Genomic DNA, 13,063 nt, shown 5'->3' with positions numbered 1-13,063 from the left:
CATTACCACCACCAACAGCGTCAGCAGTACACCACTACAACTCATTACCACCACCAACAGCGTCCGCAGTACACCACTACCACTCATTACCGCCACCAAGGGCGTCAGCAGTACACCACTACCACTCATTACCACCACCAAGGGCGTCAGCAGTACACCACTACCACTCATTACCGCCGCCAACAGCGTCAGCAGTACACCACTACCACTCATTACCACCACCAACAGCGTCAGCAGTACACCACTACCACTCATTACCACCCCCAACAGCGTCCGCAGTACACGACTACCACTCATTACCACCACCAACAGCGTCAGCAGTACACCACTACCACTCATTACTACCACCAACAGCGTCAGCAGTACACCACTACAACTCATTACCACCACCAACAGCGTCCGCAGTACACCACTACCACTCATTACCGCCACCAACGGCGTCAGCAGTACACCACTACCACTCATTACCACCACCAATAGCGTCAGCAGTACACCACTACCACTCATTACCGCCACCAACAGCGTCAGCAGTACACCACTACCACTCATTACCACCACCAACAGCGTCAGCAGTACACCACTACCACTCATTACCACCACCAACAGCGTCAGCAGTACACCACTACCACTCATTACCACCACCAACAGCGTCCGCAGTACACCACTACCACTCATTACCGCCACCAACAGCGTCAGCAGTACACCACTACCACTCATTACCACCACCAACAGCGTCAGGCGTACACCACTACCACTTATTACCACCACCAACAGCGTCAGCAGTACACCACTACCACTCATTACTGCCACCAACAGCGTCAGCAGTACACCACTACCGCTCATTACCACCACCAACAGCGTCAGCAGTACACCACTACCACTTATTGCCACCACCAACAGCGTCAGTAGTACACCACTACCACTCATTACCACCACCAACAGCGTCAGGCGTACACCACTACCACTTATTACCACCACCAACGGCGTCAGCAGTACACCACTACCACTTATTACCAGCACCAACAGCGTCAGCAGTACACCACTACCACTCATTACTACCACCAACAGCGTCAGCAGTACACCACTACAACTCATTACCACCACCAACAGCGTCAGCAGTACACCACTACCACTCATTACCACCACCAACAGCGTCCGCAGTACACCACTTCCCCTCATTACCGCCACCAACGGCGTCAGCAGTACACCACTACCACTCATTACCACCACCAACAGCGTCAGCAGTACACCACTACCACTTATTACCGCCACCAACGGCGTCAGCAGTACACCACTACCAGTCATTACCAGCACCAACAGCGTCAGCAGTACACCACTACCACTCATTACCACCACCAATAGCGTCAGCAGTACACCACTACAACTCATTACCACCACCAACAGCGTCAGCAGTACACCACTACCACTCATTACCACCACCAACAGCGTCCGCAGTACACCACTTCCACTCATTACCGCCACCAACGGCGTCAGCAGTACACCACTACCACTCATTACCACCACCAACAGCGTCAGCAGTACACCACTACCACTTATTACCGCCACCAACGGCGTCAGCAGTACACCACTACCACTCATTACCAGCACCAACAGCGTCAGAAGTACACCACTACCACTTATTACCACCAACAACAACTTCACAACCACTGGTATTACTCATTACCACCACCACTACCACTACCACTACTAATTCCACTTGTGCAACTACTTACCACCCCCACTTCCACCAGCACTACATTTATTACCAGCTCCACCCCCTCTACCACTCATGACCACCACCGCTACTACCACTCATGACTAGCACCACCACCACCGGTGCACCACTTTCACTCATTACCACCAGCACCACTATGACTATCCCTACCACTCATAACCTGTTATTTACTGCTTCTAATCATATTTATATAATTATTTATTTGACTGTCTTTATACCTTAGTCTCTTTTACTATTGTCACTGACCATCCTTGTAATTCAGGCTTCTAGGCTGCGAGAGGGGTATCAATAAACTATTATTATTATTATTATTATTATTATTATTATTATTATTATTATCATTATCATTATCATTATTATTATTATTATTATTATTATTATTATTATTATTATTATTATCAATACCATGAGATTACCTAGCGCTAGGTAATCTCAGGGATCTCATCTGGGATTTTATTACAATGTTGTTGTTTAAGGGCCCTGTTCAGGGCGCCTGTTGTGCTTTGCCGCAGCATGGTTTCAAGGGCTTTGTTCGGGGATTTTGTTATAACTTTCGCCTTCTTGCTATTTTTTACGCTGGTTTCTTGACATTTCCAATTGACTCAACGAATTACGAAACTTTTTCTTTCTTTCTTGTCTTATTTGTATTGTATTTGCTGATTAATTTTTTTTCGTATTTTTGTACCACGTTGTTATAGTTTTCCGCTTAGTAATTACCGATTGTTCATCACTTGTTAATGTCTTGCTACCATGTGTTATCACGCCCTGTTATGTTATCATCTTTGTAATGTTATGTCATCTTTTATACTGTGAACTTATTTAAGGAAATTGTAATTTATTGATCACTTGCACTGCAACTGATGAAGATCAATGACCGAAAAGTCTTTTTTTATAAAATTTTTTTAACTTTAACTTTTTTTTTCGTATTTTTGTACCACGTTGTCATAGTTTTCCGCTTAGTAATTACCGATTGTTCATCACTTGTTAATGTTTTGCTACCATGTGTTATCACGCCCTGTTATGTAATCATCTTTGTAATGTTATGTCATCTTTTATACTGTGAACTTATTTGAGGAAATTGTAATTTATTGATCACTTGCACTGCAACTGATGAAGATCAATGACCGAAAAGTCTTTTTTTATACAACGTTTTTACTTTTTTAAGGGCCTTTGACGGCAAACAGGTCTATTGTTGGATGACATGTGACTATGAATTGATAATAGCCGATGAATGCGTGCGCTTTGGAGGGAAAAACTTCAGCTATATAACAAAGGACTTTATATATGAACAGCCATAAACGTATCTATGCTTTAAAATTTCAATCAGTGGTTGCCCCAAACTCCAAACGCCACGATAGCGGAATGTTAGCAGATTCTGGCCTTTTGCCTGAGTTGCATCTAATACTGATTCCCTTACACCAGAAGGGGACACATTGTTTATTTAACGCCGCATGGGGTATCCTCTACGGCGCAGCTGAGAACTCCATTCAAAGCATTACACCTGTCTCTACTGCAACATATTTTTAACATGTTTTAATAAAATGAGCTTATCATTTAATCATGACGAGCGACAGTGACCTTGGCGAAGCGAAATGAAATTATCCTCCATCCGTGACATCAAGACGTAGGATTTGAAGACGAACATTGTTTTTGTTCAGTTATCCGAATCATAGATCTATTTATAACCAGTAAATGTTTTTCAATGCCTGTTATTCTTATAAAATAGCCATTTTTAGGGAAAAGACAGTTACAATAATCCAATATTTAACGGTTTCCTGAAGGTTATCCAATATGAAGGCGCTTGAATGAATGAACGAGCAGCAACGTAAGCATGATCCATTAAATACTAGATAAAAGATGATCGCAGTTCCGGAAAGAATAGCTGAAAAAATTCTGATGGTTTGTTGAACGAGATGCGAACCCTTGATTACGTGCACTGCTCTACCAACTTAGCTATCAGGCAAACTGGTAGCTGATGAATTGATGGCAATGAAAATATATGTATGAAATCTGCGAATAAACAGAATGAAAGATAGAATTATAGATAAAGACCAACACAGTTTCGTGCACATGTTAAACATTAGTGAAAAGAAGGTTTAAAAGCCTGAAGTTGCGATGTCCTTTCCCTATTTAATCTTTCATCCGAAGTATGCAGGTAATATTTCAAATACATATTGCATTTGATTGTCGTTTCGTGCCTGATCATGAGCGTAATCTTATACAAATAATAATATAACGTTATGCCTTTATCTATAATCAACGAATATCTTTCACAAACTCTGAATTGGTTATCAACAGGATTATCAACAACTATTGTAAAGAAAAAAACACAATTAATAGAAAATTTCAATAAGGCATCCGGATGCCAAATTGACGGCGCCTCTTTCTCACCGATCCGTTGTCTGACACCCCCAACCAAGCATCGAATTGGATCCAAATAAATAAATAAATAAATAAATAAATAAATAAATAAATATATAAATAAATAAATAAATAAATAAATAAATAAATAAATAAATAAATAAATAAATAAGATTTACATAATCCAAAACATTACAGCTAGCACATCGAACTGATCTCAAGTAACCGGATGTATTAAAACAGCCGACGATCGAAAGTTTGGCAAATTGCTATGTCTTTTATTGAGCTATTGTTGGCCCAATCCTCTACCCTCATTCGTCGGCGAATGCTAGATATCACTAACGTTTGCTTATGAAGGTCACGGAAGTTTTAAAGCCAGTGATGGGTACACATCGCGCTCGCAGTCGTTGAATATCGTGAAGTGGTACCCGAGTACCGCTTATCATTGTTTTATTTAAAAAAAATAATTAAGTGCTTATCTCTCGTGTTGAAGCTTAAGTTTACAAAATCTATGGGATCAAGAATCGACCCTAACAACAAGTGTAAAGTTTGAACACTGCTGACAACACTAGAAAGAAATTGCTAGTTTTTTAAAATGGTGTAATATTTCTTTAGAAAATGTCAACAGTCCTTGAACTGTTGTATGTAAAATTTACCGGGGGATTGATAATTTTGAAAACCTGTTATGATCATACATGCATATAAAACATTCACTTTGAACACAAAAGTCAGTGATTTCATTCGAAATGATGCCCTTAACGTGGAAACTTAGAAGCGCTCCCAAAGTTTTGAGCATTTTAACCGTCCAGTCCACTGGCCCGTTTAAACGGTTTCGGTATTTGCCCAACATTCGTTCAACAAAAGTTGAACTGATGTTGGGCAAATGTTGGATGAACGGAGTGTTCAAACAGTTTCAGCACCATTGAACATTTTTAAGAACAAAGGAATGGAAATGTTGTTGCGATGTTGAATGAAAGTTTAAACCAGTTTACTGATTTGATTCAATACACTTTCAACAAGCTTTCAACACTTTTTTAAGCTTTCAACAATGTTGAACGACCTGTTCAAACCGACATTTGGTTCAACAAGCTGAAACCGTTTAAACGGGCCTTTATGCCTTATCAAAGTCTGCAAAGTTAATAGTACAATGTCATCTACTATAGTTATGTACTTACACTAGCTTGCAGAATCCTTACGAAAGCTGGCGTCAAGGGAATCAGTGGATCATTCAGGTCGGCCGGGAAAACTTGAAAGCAATAATGTTGTTAGATTAAACTGAAGGTTCTAAAGGCAATTAATGACGCGTTGCTAATATATAGTCGGCCACTTTAATTATACATTGATGTGTAAATGTCAGTTGTACATGTGGTTTCTTAATTGCAGCCCATTTTTGGCGCGATGTATTTTTGATAACGTATCCGGCTCATCATAGACGCAGTTGTGGGCGTTAAAATCTGCAGAAGCAACTTCCTGTTCATGTTTTACGAGGAAAAAAGTGTTGTTTATGTTTTTAAACAAATTTCTTTTATTTTAAATTTGGAGTAGCCTGAGGCACGAGATGTAAACTTGTCAAAACGGTATTAATATCAATCAGTCAAAGGGACAACTGATTTTCCTTTCTCCCCGGGAACCATTTTAAGCTCAAGCGAAATGGCGCCTGAACTGCTGAACTGCTATATTTTTTTCGTTGAGAACTTATTCGAAAACTATTGAATTAAGATTCTTGTGAAGCCCCCCAAAATGCTTGCGGTAATGGTATGATTGCCTACAGGCTAGAGTTCGTTTTCAGTCCAGCTTATCAGTTTGTTGATATCATCGTCATCACTTGTTCTTGTTATTTTTATCGAAAAATGGTTGTTATCATTTATTAAAAATGCTTTCAGTGATAAATTTTAATAAGCGCCCTTTCAGAAAAAATATCTCCGAAATAAATTTTATAGAAAAAAAAATATTTGCCATTGGTTTTCTGCGCCACTTTCACCCGGCCAAATTAAAATTGCGGCCTATTCACGAGAAGCGGCCTGTTGAACATTGGAGAAGAGCCTCAATGTAATTTCTTTTTTTTTATGCCATAAGCCTCGTAGCCAAAATGGAATAATAATATATTGAAATGGGTCTATTCAAGATAAAAACAGTTAACAGCTAAATTTAAGGCGTTCCTTTCAGTTTGTGTACTATACCCTAATTTTGTTGCAGACGAATTTTAATTTTAATGTAATTTTGAATTCTAATTTTGTTCTCATATTTCAAAAATCGATCAACGCGTTGTTGTTATGTTTATTGCTCACCATTTTGAACTGGAAATGTTATTAGAGACTGAAAATGCTTTTTCCTATCTCGTCCAGTATTAACAAATTACAAGCATGTTTAGTGATCAGATAAATCGTTGAAAATGAGGTACCTGGCCTTTCCTGAATCCGGCAGACGAAAGCCTGCTTCAAACACAAATGGATCCCAGTACACAACACTGTTGGACTGACGTGATAGCAAGAAATGTTGCCTAGCTAAACAAATTTTAAAGGAAGCATGGCACAAGGTCCCAATAGGTCAGCTAGTGTGATCAAACAATAGGTATTTAAAACTTTCAAGAACGTTTTACTTTCCGAAAATGAAATGTACACGTAATGTCGACTCTGACGAAGTGTCCATCGTCTGATTGGCATTTTCTTTGACTTGTTGGAGGTACTAAAAACTATAAGCATCTTCCATTATTTCACAAGAAAAAAAGTCTTTAATGATGGAAAAATAATTTTTCAAAATTAATTATTAATAAGACTTCCATTAGCCCTGGTAGTCTGCAACAAAATAGGAAAAGTTACCTTTCAGTTAATCACAGTTATGGTGCATATCCTGCTGTTATGGCTAACTTCAAAAGACGCTTTTTCCCTGTCGTCCGAATTGAATTTTACAAAATCGAATTATTTTCCAGTAGAAAAAAAGTATATTGTTGAAAGAACTAATTTTAAAATTAAATAGCTCTCTTTCAAAGTAGTGCATATATATAATTTTTATGACAGATCACGTACATGTTGTCGGCAGAGTATTAATTATATGCTATTTTAAAAAGTTTCTAATCTGTACACACATTTTTTTTGTTACCAAAACAAGAACGAAAAAAGTAAAGAAGGGCTTTTAAATAATGCGTATATTTGACTGCATCCTTGCTGACATTTCCAAACATAAAAGCCAATACGCCTCCTGTTATTTCAGCAATATTGTCCAAGTTATGGGATCTGAAATAAGGACAAAAAGTGATAAAACTGAATATTGCTATCTTTAGAGAACGTCGTCATTGTCTCTCACTTGTTCTCAATTGTTAGTCCATTACCGTCGTCGCCATCTTAAGTAATTTTTTTTTTCATAATTACGGGAAGTACAGGAAGCACTACCTGCACTTGTTGAGTTACTGGGAGTGCATTATACCATAAATTGTGAGATTGCCACAGCCTGAGTAATCAGAACCCCTTCACCGAATTACGCACTAGGAGCCCTAATTGTTTCTTGCTACATCTCGCAGTACGTTCGGATTGATCGGGCAGGTGGTGGTCGCTCGCTAGCTAATCTTGCATTGGACAACGCTTGTAAGTACCTCTTATCATTGGGGGACCCTCATTTTATGGATGTACCCTACCGGGGGGGACTTAGGTATCTGCCATAATTTATCATTTTTCAACCATGTGAATATGATAATGCATTGCTGTTGGAAAAATACGTTCCTGTGTCATTACAGTACGTACGTCACATACCCGGCGAACGACTACTTTCTTTTCTTATTTTAGGATATTAATTGTCCGAAACGTTTTCCCAAGATGCCGTATGTCTTTTCAAGGTTTAAGAGTCAATATTTTTTAACCAACATTTTTATCTCGGTCTGTTTTTTATCACGACGCTACACGTGGCTTTGCTTTAACCTTACTCGTGTACGAATAAAATTATTGTATTGTGCTGTATAATAGACCAAAGTGCTTGCACGATGTTACCTACAACAAAGAATTGCTTTCAATTGTTTCGACGCTTTTTTTTAATTCGAACAATACATTGACACGACACTTCACAATTGTATCAATCAGCTCTACCCAAAACATTTGTAATAAACCATATTTAAGGAAAGTGAAACGGGGCTATAAAGTCTTGCAAAACAACTAAAAAATATGAGATATATCACTATAAGAAAAGAAAATAGAATCAGACAATTTAAAAATGTGATGTGATAAATTGGAAACATGATATAAAGGAAGTGGTTCGATCAAATTGCTCCTTAATTAGCGTCAGTAAAGTGCGCGCTCTGATTGGCTGATACGCATCATCCATTAGCCCGCCGGTCGCACGCTGACGTGAGCTTGGTTTCTCGGCGTCCTTGCTTGTTTGATTCCATCAAGATTTACTGATTAGAGATTTTTAACACGTACCCTGTATCCCGTAGATTAACTTCTATGTTAGATTACCCTAGAAAATTTGTCTTCAACTGTGACACAAAAAAGGTTGAAATCGTTGGCTCATTTGAGATCTTATTCCTGGAGGATCTGTCAAAATTATTGAAAACAATCTTCACAAGGCAAGTGAAGAGACTCAAATACTTTTATCAATGATTCTTCAGTGTGTTGACTATTTTGGTGGAATTTTTAATAGAATAAAGATTAATTGATAACTCTACTTGCAGACTGATTTATTGTTGTCCTATTGACTGCGAGGTTTTAGCTGTTTTGATTATTTCGGGTAAAAAATGCGCACCTCTTACGTCCATGGGATAAATGTCATGTCGCTGTCGCAATGAGTTAAATAAGAAAAGCAAAACTTTCCTTCACAATTACATGGCCTGCGACAGCAACGTGATATTTCAGTTCTTTTGTTCATTGTTCGTAGTCACGTGCTATGACGTGGACGGATGTCTGAATTTGGGCCAATCCGAAATCACTACCACGTGCATTTGGTAGACCACTCGACTCGCGTTGGTTGTTCTACTTTTTGCTGTGCTACACCGTGCTAACGAGAGCCAACCAGCTCGAAACAGCTGTCCACGGTTGCTGCATTCTGTTGATTCTCGGTTGGTCTCTATCATGCCGCTATCGTGTTAAGATTTCTACGCAATCCGATCAGCCTTGCAGAAGTTTGAGTCATTAACAGTGAGAACAGTTAAAAACCTTGTAGATTTCTTTGAAGGCGTATTTATCGCTAAATTTCTGTCGCCTATACTCTTATGAAAAGGTTTGGCTCTGAGATTTTTGGATGAGAAACGGAGAGGTGATTGCAAAATAAATCATACGTTGTGTCAGATTTTGCTAGCATATAAGAATGACACCAGTGTCGTAATTAAGAAAACCTCCAGATTAATATATGTGATGAAAGAAATGGTAAACGCCACAGCTGTGCAACCATCGAGTTATGGATGCACTTGAGAGGTTTGCTAGGTACTCAAGAATCTAGAGAGGCTACGCCTCGAGCAACTTTTCACGCTTCTTTCGTGCTTAGCAACCCCCCCGCGTGCATCCATAACTCGATAGCTGCACGCTGCGCGTTTACCATTTCTTACTTGGAGTCGAGATTGAATGGGACAGCATTGAACGAATGGATCTTGGAACGCGTATCTGAGATCCCCACAGATTTTGCAGGGGCGGATAACATCATCACCACTTTGGCAAAGGAGAGAGAACTTGGTATCGAGATCATTGAACGCACTCCCTAATCTTTGATTATTACTAGTAGTAGTAGTAATAATAATAATAATAATAATAATAATAATAATAATAATAATAATAATAATAATAATAATAGTGATGATGATGATGATGATGATGTTCAACAAGCGAAGCTTGGGATAGAACTTCTTGCATATATGAATGGTTATCAACGTCAAAGCGCCATCCACATCAACAGTAAGATATTTATAGCTGCTTATCATTGAAGATAAGCTTCTTCCTTTGTTTAAATTACTCAAGAAATCGTGTCGCTTTATTAGTTGCATGTATCTGAAAGTGGGACCGTTCTATGATTCTAGTGCGGAAGATTCCAAGTGGTTCAGTACCTCTTCAACACATTACAAGCCTGGTCGCCAAGCTTTCTAACCCAAGTGAAAACAATGCTTGTTGCCTTGTCAAAATCCTTGAAAAACAAACTTTATAGACAAATTACGATTAGAAAAGTATGTGGAAAGATGTATCGTGCTCAAGCAGGTAGATACGGAACCCACACGGTTTCAAAAACATAATTCTTGGCCACGTTAGACGGGTTGCGCAATCTCTTGACCATCAGAACCACGTGGCCGTCTAGTCTGACTTGGTTTGGTAGTTATCTAGTTATCTTAAAACTGCAATGACATTTTGGAAACGCGTGCTACCGAAATGTCTTTGTTTTCAGCAACATTTTGAATTGACGTTGCTCATTTACAAAAGCATTTCATGGAAGTGCATGTAAATTCAACATTAAGATTAGTGCTTATGTTATTTTGTAAGGTAGTCCCTGATAACGTTCCTATCCCGGGGCCATTAAACTATGGTGATGTGTCGGGAATGCCTCCAATGTAGTACTCCCCTAACAAAATTCACAGTCATAGAGGTTCTTTTTATTTTCTGTCAGCGACATAGGCATAGCCGGAAAAATAGAGACGAAGTTCTCCCGCAGGATGCTTGCCACATGAATTTAGTTTTGTGGCCAAGCTCCCACCAGTCTCCTAAAGCTCAGTGGGATAGTATTGGAACATGTAATCGAGTTTGCCTGTCATTGATTTAAAAAAAAAATGCTATCCTTTGTTTACCATTCTTAAAATATAACATCACATAATTTGTCTCAAAATTCAGCCTTGAAAAGAGAGATGTCAAGATTTTGAAGCTTTACTGCAACCAGTAGAGGAAACGTCAGAACGAAACTTGAACCACATGCGTAAAAGACAGGCTGATCAGTTAGTGGAATGTAATCGGCTAAATGGAAAAGAGATGGAGAAAATGTAGGAAGACCAGTTGCCGCGGATAGCGATGTTGAAGAGTTTGTGTCAAAAGCAGAAGAGAAAAAAGTAACCTATTACGGAAGGAGACAATACACTGTAACGCACACGAATAAAAGAATAAAGGTGCAAGATCACGGGAAAAAACCAGGCCATCGATTTAGGCAGACGGGGAACAGAAGCTAACTAGATCAGCCACAGCAGTATGGAATAGATCACAGCCAAGAAATAAGAGAGCGCTTTCGGCAGAGGCACAAATTCAAGAGCATTTTTTTGTACCAAAAAAAAAAAATCCTTAAGACGGAAGAAAAAGACAATAAAAACACACATCATCAGTTAGCGCATGTTCGCAATGTGCAGTTGACGTTTTGGTCTTCTAAAACCACTGCTGATTGGAAATATGTTTTCATGCAAAGTATGGAGAATGAAGCCAATGTTAGACCTGGAACTAGAGAGGGTTTTTCCAAAGCTCTTTGAACAGCTTTTAATGTCTTCAGATGATGCTAAGCAACGAAAGCTACCCAAATATAGTTTTGCAGAAAACGTTGCTTTTGTGACGCATCGACCCACAGAATTCTCCACAAAGAAGAAAGTAACTGTCCATGGGTCTGAGAAGTTGGTTTCTAATGGTGATCGCCACTTTGTTTTTACGAGACCAAAGGCTACCGTAGATTCTTCAGAAAAAACACGGGCGAATAAAATGAAACTGTTCTGAGTGGTCAGTCACCCAGACGAATTTGGTGTATCTGGCACCGAAAAAAAGGTCACTCACCGAGCATGGAAATTTTCTTAGACTTAGCCATGAACTACTGTTTCGATACAAAGACATGTTTAAGATGGAGGATCTTGAAAAGATAGACCCTTCTGACTCTAAATGCCGATACAAACAATACGAAATGGATCGCCTGAACCACATGAAAATCACCTGGAGAAAGCTATTGAAGAAGTAGCAGTTGGGAGGAAACCTGAATGTTGTCCAACAGGATGTTGCCCATCATAATAGACATTCAGGAAACTATCAGGACATGAATTGATCTGCTTAACGACTGCAGCTTGGAATTCCCTACCAATGCAAATCACAGGTTCATCGAGCTTTCCTACCTTTAAGAAACGAATGTACAAGTTTTTATTGAAATAATTGTGATTTGTTCATGCCACACATACGCAGCACTATTTATCATATTTATAATAATAATAATAATAATAATAATAATAATAATAATAATAATAATAATAAGAATAATAATAATAATAATAATAATATTGGTGATGCCTTAGTTGATGGTGGTACCTTGGACTAGCAGTATTTTCCAGTAATTCATAGCCTCAGCGATGTGAAAAAAAACAAAACCTTTCTGTGAAAAACCATCCCAGAAATAAACAGAATAAAACTGAAAAAATGCTTGGCGAGTGGCAGAGGAGAATGCTGAAAGAATACATGGGTCACCCGTTTTGTGTGAGATTATTGATGATCGGCTAACTGCGGAAATGAAGTTTATGTTTAAGAGTACCAACACACAAGGAAACGTGTTCGCTGAAAAGGTCGTTGGCTTCTCCCAAGACTTTCACAACGATAGGGTCATGGAACGTCGGAACGATGTACAGAATAGGGAAAACCGCAGTTGTGGCAAGGGAGATGAGGAAGTATGGTATAAATGAACTGGGCATCAGCGAGTGCAGATGGGAGGGTTTTGGGCGTATGCGTACACAAACAGGTGAAGCTCTGCTCTACTCAGGAAGAGAAGATGATGCACATCTGAGTGGTGTAGCCATGATGTTGAGTGAGAAAGCGGCTGGCTGTTTAACCTCTTGGTTACCAGCGTAAGACGGCATCAGCACATCAAGATTCAACACGCGTTATATAAGAACCACCATTGTCTAAGTGTATGCCCCAATAAATGATGCTGACGAATTCAAACAGGCGAAGGATGAGCAGGTGCAAAATGTCATTGAAAAAAATCCCGAAGCATGATATAGTGCTCTTGATGGGGCCTGGAATACAAACGTAGGGGACCAGCAAGGTGGTGAAG

General features: G+C 39.2%; 3 protein-coding genes across 7 annotated transcripts in view; 1 reads left to right on the top strand and 2 right to left on the bottom strand.

The window, feature by feature from the left end:
- LOC146455679 (galanin receptor type 1-like) overlaps positions 1-6,575 on the bottom strand; it is a 100,612-nt gene extending 94,037 nt beyond the window's left edge. For 3 of the 4 annotated variants that reach the window (XR_014858986.1, XR_014858988.1, XR_014858987.1), the window contains exon 1: positions 5,272-5,488. The gene's annotated coding sequence lies outside the window, so the exon portion shown is untranslated. Of the gene's footprint in view, positions 1-5,271; positions 5,489-6,497 lie in introns of those variants that run through there. The other variant, XM_085094028.1, reaches the window with a different exon arrangement.
- The window catches only part of LOC146455678 (CAAX prenyl protease 1 homolog), a 276,576-nt gene extending 265,988 nt beyond the window's left edge, over positions 1-10,588 (top strand). Inside the window, exon 10 of the transcript XR_014858985.1 lies at positions 10,546-10,588. The gene's annotated coding sequence lies outside the window, so the exon portion shown is untranslated. The remainder of the gene's footprint in view (positions 1-10,545) is intronic.
- LOC146455677 (adenosine receptor A3-like) overlaps positions 1-13,063 on the bottom strand; it is a 255,846-nt gene that overhangs the window by 220,995 nt on the left and 21,788 nt on the right. The window lies entirely within an intron of this gene.

The sequence above is a fragment of the Pavona decussata genome, unplaced genomic scaffold (assembly GCF_977016875.1).
Source record: "Pavona decussata unplaced genomic scaffold, jaPavDecu1.1 SCAFFOLD_272, whole genome shotgun sequence".
In the NCBI taxonomy this organism is placed as follows: domain Eukaryota; kingdom Metazoa; phylum Cnidaria; class Anthozoa; order Scleractinia; family Agariciidae; genus Pavona; species Pavona decussata.
This window is presented reverse-complemented; position numbering and strand designations above follow the sequence as displayed.